The sequence below is a fragment of the Pteropus vampyrus genome, unplaced genomic scaffold (assembly GCF_000151845.1).
Source record: "Pteropus vampyrus isolate Shadow unplaced genomic scaffold, Pvam_2.0 Scaffold56, whole genome shotgun sequence".
Taxonomy (NCBI): Eukaryota; Metazoa; Chordata; class Mammalia; order Chiroptera; family Pteropodidae; genus Pteropus; species Pteropus vampyrus.
In genome coordinates this window covers 5,853,910-5,866,562 of record NW_011888837.1, presented here as the reverse complement: position 1 = coordinate 5,866,562, position 12,653 = coordinate 5,853,910, and the positions used below count along the sequence as shown (strand labels likewise).

At 35.4% G+C, this 12,653-nt stretch overlaps 1 protein-coding gene and 1 long non-coding RNA gene across 2 annotated transcripts in view; both read right to left on the bottom strand.

Annotated features, from left to right (window-relative positions):
* Window positions 1–12,653, bottom strand: part of FRAS1 (Fraser extracellular matrix complex subunit 1) — a 421,815-nt gene that overhangs the window by 333,707 nt on the left and 75,455 nt on the right. The window lies entirely within an intron of this gene.
* LOC111739987 overlaps window positions 1–12,653 on the bottom strand; it is a 17,348-nt gene that overhangs the window by 375 nt on the left and 4,320 nt on the right. The window contains exon 2 of the long non-coding RNA XR_002780435.1: window positions 6,174–6,179. This is a non-coding gene — a long non-coding RNA (uncharacterized LOC111739987). The remainder of the gene's footprint in view (window positions 1–6,173; window positions 6,180–12,653) is intronic.

Here is a 12,653-nt window from a genome sequence, read left to right as displayed (position 1 = left end):
TACCAAACAGGATGAACCCAAAGAGGCCCACACCAAGACACATCATTATTAAAATGCTAAAAATTAAAGACAAAGAGAGATTCTTAAAAGCAATATGAGAAAAGCAGTTACTTAAATACAAAGGAACTCCCATAAGACTATCAGCTGATTTCTCCATAGAAATTTTGCAGGCCAGAAGAGATTAACAGGAAATATTCAAAGTGATGAAAAGCAAGGACCTACAACCAAGATTACTCTACCCAAAATAGCTATCATTTAGAATCAAAGGACAGATAAAGAGCTTCTCAGATGAGAAAAAGTTAGAGTTCATTGACACCAAAACAGTATTACAAGAAATGTCAAAGAGACTTCTTTAAGAAGAAGAAAAATGAAATTAAAAATATGAATAATAAAATGGCAATATCCACATATCTATTGACAATTATTTTAAATGTAAATGGATTAAATTCTCTAATCAAAAGACATACGGAGCCTGAGTGAATAAGAAAACAAAACCTTTACATATGCTGCCTACAAGAGACTCACTTCAGATTGAAAGACACGCACAGACTGAAAGTAAAGGAATGGAAAAAGATATTTCATGAAAATGAAAACAAACAAAAAAAGCTTATGTAGCAATACTTATATCAGACAAAACAGACTTTAACACAAAGGCTATAACAAGAGACAAAAAAGAACCCAGTGATCCCACTTTCAGGTATTTATCCAAAGAAACCCAAAACACTACTTCAAAGAGACATGTGCATCCATGTTTATTGCAGCATTAATGACAAAAGCCAAGATATGGAGGCAACCTGGGTGTCCATCAGCGGATAAATGGATAAAGAAGTGGTACACAATGGACTATTACTCAGCCATAACAAAATTTTTTAAATGAATGAAATCTTGCCATCTTCAACAATATGAATGGACCTAGAGGGGTTGTGCTGAGTGACGTAAGTCAGACAGAGAAAGACAAATCTCATATGATTTCACTTATATGTGGAATCTAGTGAACAGGATAAACAAACAAAAGAAACAAGCTCATAGACAGAGAGAATTTTGATGTTTGCCAGACTGGGGGAGGGAAAAAAATAGGTAATGAGGGAGGGGATTAAGAGGTACAAATTGGTAGTTTTGTACTACCAATGTACATAAATGGGGATGTAGAGTATAGCATGGGGGATATAGTCAGTAGTATTATAATAACTATGTATGGTGTCAGATGGGTACTGGATTTATTGGGGTGATCACTTCCTAGGTTATGTGAATGTCTAATAACTGTGTTGTACACCTGAAACTAATATAATATTGGATGCCAACTGTAACTAAAAGAAGTAAAATTATTTAAAAAGTGTCTGTGAAGAAGGCAAATCATACTGAATAATCTGCAATCCAAATTCGTAAGGACAGATAAACTTCTATTGAACAAAAAACTGAAGAATTTACGTAGATTTCTTAAGTAAATAATTTCATCTAGTTGAGCTAGCGAGATCTTGAAATAACACTGGATCCATAAACCTTGGTTGAACATCACTGGGTAAATGGTGGAATACAGAATAAAAAAGGGAAGAATTATGAAATGTAAAGCAGATTTAAGAAATATTGGAAAATGTGTTAAATTATTTTATGTTCTGTTCTCAAGATAACCAAAAGGCAAAACATATTTTTAAGAACACAATGTGAGTCTCTTGTATTGCTTTACTCTTCCTTTTCTATTATTTTAGAAATTAATACCACCTCCTCATACCAAATGAGGAGGAGGACAATCTGATGAAATATACATAGTCTTTAGCACTAACCAAGTATTAAATGTTCTAAATATATTTATGACTTTTGTTGAGCCATCTATTTTCCATTTCACAAAGTGCTTTGACAAATAATGCTGAATTCATCAAATAAGAATTTAAGGGATCTAGACTGAAGGTGTTACCAGAACCTCAATGTTTTTCTTTGAGTCTGCTTGCCTATGGGCACTGACCCAAAGAAATGCATGAACCAGAGTTTGCAGTACAGAAAGAAAAATAGTTTAATGTTTAATTGGCCAATCCAGAGATGGGAAGCTAATGCTGAGGATCTGACTCCCCGATGGCATGTAGGTTACAGATTATATAGGGCAAAATCACAGGTCACTGTGGGTTAGGGGGTATGGGGTCACGCTGGGAGCTGTTTGGTCGGTAATCAGTGAGGTAAGGGTAATAAATCATTTCTTTGGGTCTTGAAGACAGCTCTGAGGCCTTTTCCAGCAGTCTTTCCCTCTGTCCAGTCACATGGAAAAGTAACCAGGGGGTCATTCCACCTTAGGCCTCAGGAGATGAAACATAACTTAGGTCAAGATGTTATCTTTAACCTGCCAGAGGTCCGGAGACCTCTGGGAGACCATTAGCCAGATCTCGGCTACTGTCTCCTGCTGCCTCAGGGGTTACTGATTATCCAGGGGAAAGGCTAGGTCTCTGAGGGGTAGAGAAAGAAAGAGAGAGTGATATGATTTCTAGAGCTACTATTTAAAACTAAATTTAATCTAAGTAATAAGGACCCTCAGTTTCAAAGGCAATGTAATTTTGTTTGTTAATAAGTTTAAGTCTTATAAGTTTCAAAGAGTGTATGTAATTCAGTTCAGCTCCGTAAAAACTTATGGAACGCCACTCTGTTCTGGGCACCATTCTGGATCCCAGAGGTTCAGAGAAGTACATGCAGACACAGACCATATCCTCACAGAATTCTCAGTCTAGGAAATATTGATACTAGACATTTCCAGAACACAAAGGGGAAGGCGTAGTTGGAATTAAAGCTGGAAGGCTAGCAGAAGGTCTTGTATGCCACTGAAAATTTTCTAAGGACATGACCAGTCTTTAGGTTAGAAAGATCATTGTAGCATCAGCATGTAAGAACCTAGAAGATAGGTATGACTGGGGCAAAAACATCAATGAAATAAGGAGAGTTGTTAAACTATAGCAAAAATCCAGGTGAGTAATAATGAAGTTTCATGCTTATACCAGATCATTGAGAATAGAAAGAAAAGAGTGCTCTGTGTTTTATTCAGGCAGTAAAAAAGGAGGACTAGTAGGCTGATGGAAATAACTACAAGTAATGAGACCGACTTCCCTGAGAAATGTCTCATGAATTTCTAGTCATGTCAAACATGATGCATTACCGCTGAGAACCAGATTGAGATCCAACCAAAAGAGCAAATTATTTATTCCCACTAGTAAGACTTCGACAAATAGCTATTGAATGAATCAATAAATTCTCCAAAACTTAATTAGTCATTATCTGTGAGATACTGGCTCTTAATCAGCAAATATATATGAAAGGTTTATATGCAAAAGACTAGTCTGCATGACATGAGGGGCACATAAAAAAAAGTGAAAAAGAAAGGTCTCGAATTCAAAATGCTTGCCTCCAGTGAGGGAGAAAATACATGTACACAACTTTATACAGCAATTCGGCCTGAAATAAAGCTTGTACTCAATTTAAAATCAGCAAGTCCTTCACTTTCCCTGGGAGCCTAGAATAAGCAACCCAGAGCCCTAAACAAAGGCACGCAGGCAAGAAACTCACCCTGACCTCAACGTGTTCAGTTACCTTAAGTCATTTATTCTTCCTGCACCTCAATCTTTCCTGTGAAGAGGGTGGGAGAGGTGCCTTGAGCAGTACCCTGCCTCTCCAGGAGCCATACAAAGGATAACATTCAAAACACATGCAAATTCACAAGGAAAGATACAGATTCAAATGTATAAATCGATTACAACCTTTCATAATGGCAACACTGACATTCAATTCTCTAAAATATAGCATAATAGTACAATAAATTATTACAAACTGATGTGACACAATAGATAGAACAAATCGAATATTGATTTAGCTTTGGGGCTGTCACTTAGAATCAGTCCTTTTGAGAATAGCAGTTCACTAAGTATAAATTCTTCCATTTCCAGACTCAGATATTATTGTAAAGAAAGTAAAGGCACTATCTTAAAAATTAATATGTCTTCCCAACAAGGAGTAAGAATTCTTGAAAGTTCTGGTCAGCTGTTAGACTTTAGAACTCTGCTTGTTATAAAAATAGATAGATAGATAGATAGATAGATAGATAGATAGATAGATAGATAGATAGATAGATAAGAAACATGAAGGCTTTAGAAATCTCTAGCTCTAGGGAGCCAAGAAAAGCATCTCTCTATCAGCTCTTCTTCAGCTGTCTTGATGTTCCCTATTAGAAGAGAATTGCAATTGAATGTTTTTTTTTTTCTTTTTAGTCTGCAATACCCTTAGAGAAATGTGTATTTTAAGAAAATGTCTTGCTTTTCCACATGCAGGTAGGTAACAGCACATTTTGAGAAACTATGTGTTATTTACCTTTTGTACTCAAGACAAGCCCATGATCTTTATCTTCCATTAGTCCTACCTTGAGTGCACAGAAAATGAAGTTCCCTACCAAAATAGCAGGTTTCACTGCCCTGAAGCACACTATCTTTTTCCAATAATATCTTTTGCAAAAGGTAAGGCAAATGAGTTTTCTGATTTTTTAACAATGAGCTAGGAGAACAAAAGTGAGAGTCCTCTGAGGGCAGGAATTTTGTCTGTTCCAGTCACTATTGTATCCCAATGACCTAGTACCTTGAGTGGCACAGAGTAGGTGCTCAATAAATTCTTTTAAATGAATTATACTATTTCAATGTGGGGGAATGGCTTTTCACCCATAATAAAACTTTAAGGTGTGAGAGAGGTGTTCAAAAGATTCCATAAAAGTTGGCTCTGGTTTCAATCAACATACATTTCATCTTTGAGATCCCAAATAATTATAGTATGATTCAGTGTTTGTAAGCGCCGTGTTTCTTTAGTTAGAAAAACTGATTAGTCATAAAACCAGCTACCACATTCTCAATGGTGAAAAATATCAGAGTGCTACACACTTTAGTTGTTTTGAAGCATGCTTTTCTCTCACAGACTCAGTGACCCCTAGAGAGCCATGAACAACTGAAGTCAGTAAATACTACAAGGCTGCCCTTGGCCTTTGGCATAAGACAGTAAAATACGAAAGAAAATAAAAATGCTCTAAGCAGTGGGTGTCCCCAAGATAAACAATGTTTAAAAGGCTTCAACAAGAAATTCGATAGTCGTATGCAAACATCCTTTCTGCATTCACAGCATAAATCACTTCTCAGGAGGGCTCAGTTTCAGGGTTCTAGTTAATCATTTGGCTGCAGTAAACACTGAAAGCAATCAGTCTCACAGGCTTTGGGATCCGTATAAAGACTTACTGGCCTTACAAGCTGGTTTCTCTAATCTGGATACTTTTAACTTTTTCCTTTAGTAGCTAAAAGTTAACTGAAGTGATATATTTGATTTAAACTGCCCTTCGATCTAGTGAAGTAAAAACAGGCCCTTTTAAAAAGGATAAAGAAAAGTGTTTCCTCTTCAAAATTATACACAAGATGGAAATCCTTCCAAGTACTATTACAAAGTCTGTTGAAATATTATTTAAAAACAAAGAAAGATAAAATCATAACATCTTGTTTGAATGAAATGCTATCCAGTTCAGTATGTTTTGGTCCGTGTTCTGTGAAACTGCCGGATATGGGCAATGGAAGACCAACAAGATCCCCAACCCAACCCCATTCCTGCAGCTCCACTTTTATCTCGTTAAATACTAGGAATTAAAAAAGAGATTTCATTTCAAAACTAGGTTCTCCTTTTCAAAGAAGTTTGAAAACTACTTGTCCAAAGTGTAGCACTCTTGCTTGAAGGCAGGCTAACACTAACATTTCAATTTCCTTTGTGAGTCTGCAGGCTTTTCACAAGATGGGCTTTACAAGCACTGACTTTCCTGCTGTCTGGGAAAACAACGTAGAGCTGCTAGAATTGGCCTCCATGCTAATTTGACTTGAAAAGAGAGTGAACAGCGTTATTGACCTTGAAAATTCTGACAGCACAGTACCTTGATTTTCTGCTTCATTATGTCCAATCTAAGGATTTGCCACCGGTGTAGCCAACTTCTCACTCACTTTTCCACATCCCACTGCCCCTCTGGAGCCACCATGGCAGCTCAGGCTCTGGCAAACACAAAAACACATAGCACTCCTCACGCTAAGAGATGTAAGGGAGATGCAGATGGCGACAGCTAATGTTATTCCCAGGCTACCACCAGCTCACTTTTTCGAGGTTGGAAAATTGAGCCTCTTCCAGGCAACACATACCTTAAGTGTGAGATTGACTAACAGCCTGTCTGGAGGTATTTTGTCTGAGGAAGATAAAAAAAGATATGAGAAAAGTCTAATAAACAATTGTACATCTCTAACATAGAGCACTACCTAGCTATTTAAGAGACTGAGTTCACCATATGTGGTGATACAAAAAAAAATCTCCAAAATATAGTGTTAAGTGAAAAGGCAAGATACAGAACTATACATACACTATACTCCCATTTAAGAAAAAATGTAGGTATATGTGTACAGGTGTGTTCACATGGGAAACGTCTAAAAAGAGACCCAAGAATCAACAGATAGTGTTTCCTCTAAAGAATGAGCTTGGTGGGAGTCTACAGCGCATTGTATAACTTTTGGTTCTTTTTGAATTTTTTACTACGAGTATATATTGGCCTCATAATAATTTTTTAATATCTAGAATACTGAGAAAAGCTAACTCCTCAGAAACAAAATTTCAGAAGGAGAAGAAAGCACTAACATGAATCCAAAGCCACATATTTAAAAGCTGCATATTTGCTGCCAAGGATGCTTAGGCCCTTAGGTCAATCAACCAAAACATGGCACTCACTGTGGGCCTTTCACTTCACCAGTACTACCCCAACTTTGCCATTTCCAGGATCACGATGTTCTCAGTCACTGCTTCCCCAAAGGATTTCAAGGGAAGCCAGAATACAAAAGGGAGACAAAATTCCAAATGTGGAGCTTTATTCAGCACGTAAAGAAACAGCAATATCGAAATGGCTCTCCCCAAAGAAGGGTGACTTACATTCTTTATCTGAGAGTTTTAAAAGAAGACTGTTTCCACAGCCCATATTTCACAGGAGAGTTGGGCGCCTTCTGCTGCCAATCATAAAAAAGCCTCATTTTTACTTGATTAAACACAAGTCACATAGATTTTGCTCCTGCATGTCTTCCTACAATTTCAAGGTACTTCCAAAACCATAGTATATTCATGGTCACTATAATCTGCAACAATAAACACAACTGAAAAGAAAAGGATGGATCCCATTAAAGATGAATCAAAAGAGGATGAGTATCTGGACAAATTACTGAGTATCAGTGACTGTGGCATACAAATAAGCAGGGATAATCACCAGAATTCTTAACGCAGGAGTACCTGATGCATCAGATACATTTTGAGATAAATAATTAAGAACACAAATACATAATTAATAGCTATGTGGCATATGAAAATTGAAGTGCTAATTTAGAAACTCAAGAATGCTTACTAACTCTCAATTCACTTATGATATTTTTTTAATTTTCTTATATAATTTCAACAAACTTGTTTAAAAAGTCCCTTGGGATTCCATCTTTTCTATTTTAGGCTGAGACTGACGAGAAAGCATTAAAGCATTCAATTATATTGCATTGAGTTATTTTATTACACAATGTTGTTTTGGCTGAAATTTAAGCAGAAATCTATATTCTTGAGTTTCACTAGTTAATAGCTTTGTGGTCTTGGACAAGTAATAGACTTTCTCGAGCTTAATTTCTTCATCAATAAAATTAAAAGTTTTAATCAAGTGGTCACTAAGCTACTTTTCAGTTCTAAAAGTCTGTAATTCTATGTCTCCATTAACATATTAGTTACCACTGAAAAATGATGTCATTTACCTACTCTTAAAGAAACACACCAAAGATCCCAAATAACTTAATTTCAAGAAGCTATTCACATGTTTTGTAGGAGAGAAGGTCTTGGGATTAGAGTGAAGCAATGTTACTTTCATCACATAATATGCCACAAAAGGTAGCTGCTTTTAATTTTTTATTTCCAAGGTCATCTTCAGATTAGACTGTCTCCACAAAACATGTCAGGAAAATGCTCATGATGAACAATTAGATCTAAATTTTCAGGAAAGCATCACAAAGATCAGGTTAGCAAATAGTGTAGCAGGCAAATTCTCAAACAAATGTTTGGCCTTCCTCCAACACAGTCTTACCATGCAATCTAGTACTCCAGGACCCCTAAGGTTTTAATAATAAAACTTAAACTAAACACTTATATAGGGCCAAGAATGGCTCACATTATCCCATTTAACACTATCATCATAGCAACATAGACATCATATCCCAGTTTTAAACATAAGGAAACTGAAGCCAAGAGATAATATTTTACCAAACATCATACAGCTAGAAAGTGGCAAAGCTGGAACATGAGCTCAAGGCCCTTGTCTGATATTCTCCACTCTCTTCACAAAGCTTCTACTTGCCGCTAATTGACTCCTTCCTCAGAGCCAGGTCTACAACCTTTTACATGTGTTAACACATTCATATCAACATGTGATAAGTGGTATTATTCTCTCTATTTTATAGATGGGGAAATTGAGACTCAGAGTTGATATATGACTTCCCTCTACAAATAATGGCAAAGCTGGAATGGATGCCGAGTCTAACTGATTCTAAGCCTATGTGATTTACCATTATGGAATACAGGCTCCCTGCCAGGAACCTGGCTCCAAACTGTTCATTCGCCATATGTGTAAAATTACTTTGTCAACTCACAATGCATTTCTTTCTTTAGAATGGGGGGTCACATATTTACAAGGCTATAAACTCTTCAAATTGACCAAAATCATACCTTGTCCACCTTTTGGTCCTAAGGACCCGAAACAACGCCAGTGGTCAATTACCCTGTGTTGAAATACTCAACAATGAATACAGACCTGCACCACCTCAAGCCCTATGTCACGATTGTCTACTAAAAAGTTACTTGGCTCTGGTCATTAAAAGAAAGAAATAATGAGTGAATAAATGACTGAAATATTTTGTGGGACCCAAATTTTAGCTGGTGATTGAACAGATACTTATATAAAAGACAGAATAAACCATAATAGAAATGGAAATACGTTTATTCTCCTCTCCATTGAATTCAAAAGAAATCTAATCCACTATTTCAGCAGGCCTCAATCTTTTTGGCACCAGGGACCAGTGCTCCTATGATAATCGAATGCCTGATGATCTGAGGTGGAGCAGAGACAGGAATGCTAGCACTGGGGAGCTCTCATCATGAAAGCATATATTGTATGTGCTTAGCACAATGGATAAAACAAAAAAAACAAAAACAAAAACAAAAAATACATCATAGCACATCATCGTGAAATTTTAGAACACCAGAGATTAAAAAAGAAGATCCTAAAATATTCTAGAAGTGGGTAAAAACCCAGTCACAAACAATTAGGAATTAAAATGGCTTAAGTCTTCTCAATAATACTGGAAGATAAAATATAATGGAATGAAATCTTCAAATTTCTGCAGGAAATCATTTACAACCTGGAATTCTATAGCCAACATTATTATTATTTGAGAGTAAATGTAAAAGCATTTTCACATACGCAAAGTCTAAAAAGCTTTGTAAACTTTAAAATATTTTATAAATAGAGGTTGTTGAGCTCATTGAGACTGCTAACTTCCAAAACATACCTGCATGTAGCCATGATGTGACTTCAGGGCTCTGATAGCTCAGTGAGGTTCTCTAATCCTCCCTTCACCCCACTGAACCCACCTCAGGATGGTTCCCTAACCAAGTGACTTCAAGGTATCCATGTGAACATAATAAAAAATAATAACAAAATTAAATAATAATAACAATGGAAATAAAAGTAGAGAATAAAAAAAAAAACCAGCCATGCTTTCACCTCCCCTGGCTTATATATGGCTCCTGGCCCCTGAAGGCCTCTTGGAAATTAACTGTGGAAATCACTGAGCAGGAACACCCATACTCCGAGAATCACCACCCCTGTTGTGAGCTAGCCACCCAGAGTAAGGCATATTGCAAAGTTCTCCCAGCTTCAATGCCCCCACCTGTCATCTTTTTCAAAACTCTGACTCAGCACTTTCAGGACAGGTTAAGATAGTCAGATGAAGCTCATTTGAAAAGATTGTGACTAGTCTTGGAGACAGTATTGAACATGGATACTCTCCTACACTGTTGTTGTTGGCACAATCTTTCTGGAAGACAAATGAATGATAAATATAGGAAGCCTTAAAAATATTTTTTTTCCTCTCAGCAATTTCACTTGCGGGTGAAAATGATCAGTGATTTGCACAGAAATTTAGTTACAAGAATGTTTATCATAGCGTTCTTTATAATAGCAAAAATACTGCAAACAAACTAAATGTCCAAACCACAGGCAATTGGTATATTTGAATAAATGAGGTCATGTTTTCATTAAAATAATTCAATAGAAAGATATTTAATGACAGGGAAAAATAGTCATCATAAAGTATTGAAGATTATAGAACAGAATACATACTGATCATTTTTGTAAATATATGTTAATCTATAAGCAAAAGAATGAGCTTCAAAGAATATACATAAAAAGCAATTATCTGAGATTTAAAAATTCTCAGTAAATATCCTTTCTACATATTTATATTTTATTCAGTGAACATATATTACTATTCCTCCTTGTCATTCTGTCAATTTTGCTTTATATATATTTTGAAGCCATGTTACTAGGTACATACACATTAAAAAGTAGTACATATTCCTGATGTAATGACCTGTTTAAATGTCATTCTTAATATTTCTTATCTTAAAATATCATAGCTACACTGGTTTTCTTTTGTTTTAGTGTTTGCATAGTATTTCATTTTCCAAACTTTTACATTCAACATTTCTAAATCCTTATATTTAAGATTTGTTTCTTGTAAGCACCATAAAGTTAGAGTTTTTGTTTGTTTTCCTAGTCTGTTAATCTTTATCCTTTGATGGGAGAATTTAATATTTTATATTTAATGAAATTAAAGATGTATTTATGTTTAAATCTTTCATCTTACTATTTGCTTAACATTTGTTCCTTTTTCTCTTCTTGCTTATTTTGTACATATCAAGAATTTTTATTAGTCTATTTCTCCCTTTTATTTGCCTGTTAGTTATGTGTTCCTTAACTGTGCTTTTAATTGATACTCTAGAAATTAACATAAATCCTTGACTTATTAAAGTCTAAACTAAATTAGTATTGTACTACTTCCTAGTTCATGCAAGGAACTTAGAACATTTTTTTCTACATTTAATCCTCTCCCAAACTATGTACTATTTCAATTGTATATTTTAAATTTATATATTTTTTAAATTGTTTTTGAATAGTAAATAATCATTTAGATTTACCCACGTATGTACCCTTTTTGTTGCTCTTCTTTCCTTCCTTCATTCAGCTTCCTTTTGGGATAATTTCTTTACTGCCTGAAGAACATTCTTTAGTATTTTGTTCCTTGTAGATCTGCTAACAATAAATTCTCTCAGTTTTTCTATGTCTGGAAATGTCTTTTTTCACCTTTATGTTTGAAGGACACTTTTGCTAGGTATAGAATTCTATATGCAGTTGTTTTCCTTCACCATTTTGAAAATAACTTTCTATTGTTTTCTGGCTTTCTTTGTTTCCATTGGAAAACCACCTAAATATCTTGTTTCTCCTTTTAAGGTTATGTGTCTATTTTCTGGCTGGTTTTATTATTTTTTCTTTGTCTTGGTTCTTAGTATTTATGGTAAGTTTTCTTTTTGTCATTTATCCTGTGTAAGCTTCAAAATACTTGTTTGAGGTCTCTCAGTTACTCTTCAAATGTTGCCTCCCCATTTCATCTCTTTTCTCTTTATGGGACACCAATTACAAAATGTTGTACCTTTCACCAGATCTCATTTGTCTCTTACACCATTTTCTGTATTTTCCTTTCTTTTTGCTCTCTGTGCTTCAGACTAAATATTTTCTTCTACTCTACCTTTCAGTTCACTACTTTACTCTTCAACTGTATCGAATTACCGTTAAAGCCATTCCTGAGTTCTTATAGTTGTTGTATTTCATTAATTATATAATTTTATTTGGTTTTTTAGTTTCCAGTTATCTACTACATTCTCAGTCTTTTCCTTGAACATATTAATCATAGTTGTAAAGCCTCCGATAATTCTATTATCTGAGAGACCCTGGTGAGTCTTTTATTTTTCAGTTACATCTTATCTTCTCATATGCCTGGCTATTTCTGCTTGTGTACAAAATATCTGATATCAAAAAGTAGTAGAGTCCTTTACAGGCTCTGGGTGATGCTATCTTCCTCCAGAGAGGAATAACTTTACTATTGACAGGCAGCTAGTCTAAAGGCACCAATAATTCTAAAACCAACTTAATCCAACAAGGGATTGACCTATTCATAGCTCAGCTCCAGTCTCTGTGGGACTAGCCTATTTCCTGCTCGCTCTCACTTTTAGGATTCAGTCTTTTGAGTTCTCAGATGAAAGTCTGGAGTATTTACCAGTCCCACTCCCAGGTAGGACCTAGTCCCATTTTGATCCTCTATCAGCCCTACAATTGTGTTAAAAACTTATGCTCAGTTTCTCAGCCTTGCAATTACTGCTTTCAGATACTTTCTCTCCTGTATCTTGGTCCTATAATTTCTTACTATCTTAATAGCTTCCCTATGCCTTTAAGCAAGGTTTTTCATATTTTGTATATATTTTAGGGTTTTTTT